Source organism: Amphibalanus amphitrite, unplaced genomic scaffold, assembly GCF_019059575.1.
Source record: "Amphibalanus amphitrite isolate SeventyFive unplaced genomic scaffold, NRLGWU_Aamphi_draft 001436F_arrow, whole genome shotgun sequence".
NCBI classification, from domain to species: Eukaryota; Metazoa; Arthropoda; class Thecostraca; order Balanomorpha; family Balanidae; genus Amphibalanus; species Amphibalanus amphitrite.
The window spans coordinates 80539-83597 of NW_024882929.1; positions in this window are offsets into that span (position 1 = coordinate 80539).

The window sequence follows — 3059 nt, forward strand, 5'->3', positions numbered from 1 at the left end:
CTTGACGTTGATGGCGGTATTATGTGACACTGTCCTATTGGAGCATCGCTAGGCAGCTGAACATGCTCCAGTTCTGGATATTGTCCGGATGTTTGACGGCGGCAAAGGCCAGCAAGTTCGAGCGGCTGGGCGCCCATACATGTCCGATTTGACGGTTCAAAGGATAATACAGCTCGAACGGCTACCCATCCAACCAGACCACCTCACCATTATCTTTGTTCAACCAGTGGACGCGATCTGGCGTGAGGCGAAAGGTGGTGAACTGGTTGTTTTCCCGTCAGTTTCGTTGTCTTTTTCGGTTTGAAGGGCACTAGAACCAAGTTAAAGGGCGGGTAGCGGTAAACCATGATATGGGACTCTTATTATCTGACTTGGTAAGAATTCGAGTCAATTTGCGGATTGATTGGTGGCATTTCCTTGCCGCTATCTTGACTCTCCTCACCACTTGACAAAGGGCGGCTTTTGTGGTCACGACCGGGCTGAGTCTGCTATCGAAGTCCCAGCTTACCACGCCTCAGGCAGATGTGCAATTGGCTGCTGCTGATGTCCAGCTGCTGGCAGACCAGCTTCTGGCTCATGACGCCGTGGGTGCCGCCATGCAATTTTACCACGAAAGGAGAGATTGTATCCCTTTCTCGCAACTGGCTTGGACAAAAACTACCATGTGAACCCGTCTGTGAATCGACTCCTAGTCAGAGCAACAGTCACATGACAAGGTCAGGTCACTGCTGAGTTAAAAACCGATAGCAGAGGCACGTATTCATCCAGTATTCCCACTTCTAACATCAGAAAGGATTAGGAAACTGCGAACAGATATGGCGAAAAAATAGATGTGGCCGGATAATTTCGTTACACTCTGTAGGTACTGAAGTAGTTTTAGTGCCTTCGTAACATGTTACGAAGCTGTCAGAGAAAAAATAGCGTTATGCCCCTCCAACTTTTGCTTATTTGTAGAACTTCGTTGCTTAGTAAACCACCATGTTGTTCGCATTGAGGAGCTTTGAAATGTATGTATAATTCAAAATGTTCTGTAATTAAAAGAATTGATTCAGTGTTGCACATAATCTGAACCATAATCTGAGTTGCACCGAGCATTGCAGGTTTGACGGCTTTTTGCCCCACCACCTTCCCTGGAAAAGCTCCACCCTTGCCTATGGGGCAAAACATAAGGGACAAAAACACAAAACAAGACAGATAAAAAACAAAACAAAATGAACTCATTACCTAATGAAGTTCATTCTGGAGCAAAAACATAGGTAATAATAGGTATCTATGTCAAATTAGAATGAAAGATTAAAATCAGCCTGACCAGGCCTTACGGTCTGACCTGGTCCTAACCGTCTTACTTCACCTAACTTAGCCCAATTCAACCTAACCTATCACAACACCTGCTGCAGAGGTACCTTCCTGGAAAAATGATGCCCAGGGACAGGGAGGTGTCCAACTTATTGGAATATTACCATGATTGCTTGTCAAAATGTGAGTCATCATGCTCTTGTTTGACGAGTGATGTATAATAAATGTGACATTCAAAAATGGTCTCCTGACTGTTGACTGTTGAGTGATCAGAATATTCAAATAATCAGGGTACAATGTTGTGCATCATAGTGCACACTAATAATGTTGTTTTTGTGTAGGCCCTCCGCACATTATTGTGTACACTGCTATGTAAGGAAAAAAAGTGACTGGTGGTGCATGACAAAGGGTTGAGCAACTGTGAAGTTCATGCCCTTGGTCTTGCTGGTGCCAAATGCCTATAGCTATAGCAGGATCAGTGAGGGTTGTAGACATGCTACATACACTGTGCATTGAAGATATTTGCACAAAGTTCATCCATAATTACTATGCTTAACACCTAATGTAAGAAGCAACATAAATGCCCAGATGATACGGCTCTCTGGTCAACATCACACAAATTTATTGACATACTTTGCAGGTACATATTTACATTCATAGCAAATAGGTACTTTCGATTTGATTCAAAAACTAGGTGCTAGTAGGAGCGTGCATTTTTGTAGGCACAACAATAACCATATATTAAATCATTAAAAAACCTTCTCGTGGCATTCATCACATACCTTTTTACCCAACAAGTACCTATCTAGGTACCATGCAATGATTCTAAATTTTGTCCGCAATCCACCTATATCTCAACTGACACATCAAAATTGAAATACCCTAACAAAACCTAGAACTGTACATAAGAAGAATGCAATACTACAAGAACTATGAAGTTCTGAAGTTGTTCTCACATGCCGGAATGTAGATACTCTACTTTTTGTTTTGTCATCCATTTCCACGTTTGATTGAGCCATCATATAACTGTTTTTGCTCTTCAGTCATGAGCTTTTATACAAATCTTGAATTTTTAAACATCATCTTGAACCATGCTCCAGTCTTTCCAACAAGGTACTATGGAACATCAAAACAATTTTGATTTGTTACAACAGCTTCAGATCATGATAGGCTTGAAGTTTGTTACACCATTTGCCAGACAAACCTCTACAAAATGTGTATCAATTCCCAAACTAAGCAATTGATTATATCATTATTTGCAGTTTCCACACAATGTTTCATAATATTATTCGATTTTTATAGCAAGAAACTCAAATAATCCACAAATTGTTATTGAAACACTCCCACTTCAAGAGCTCACAGCAATAACAATACAAGTTCAGAAGCAAACAAACATTGCGCCAGATTTCGTATGAAACGCGCCATCATCCCGAAGTTTCTACCACAGACTGTAGTTCAACCGCAGCCGTAGTGCGAAAACTGGCGAAAACCCCTGCCCACCTTACCCCACGGCGGAGCTCGGTTGCAATTTGTAAATACGCGTCTCGGCCTGCTGTCGTCGCTGTCGCGCCCCGCTGTCGTTGCTGTCACCTGTTGGCGCCCTACTGCCAGCCGTGCTGACAGCCAGGTGTCACCAAGCCGGAGGATCCTATCAACCAGTGGCACGCGGAGAAGCGTATTTATCTCGGATGAAAGGATGATCATTTGGAGGTTGAATGAAATACTTAATGTGGTCGATGAGGTCGAATCCGACGCAAGAGGCG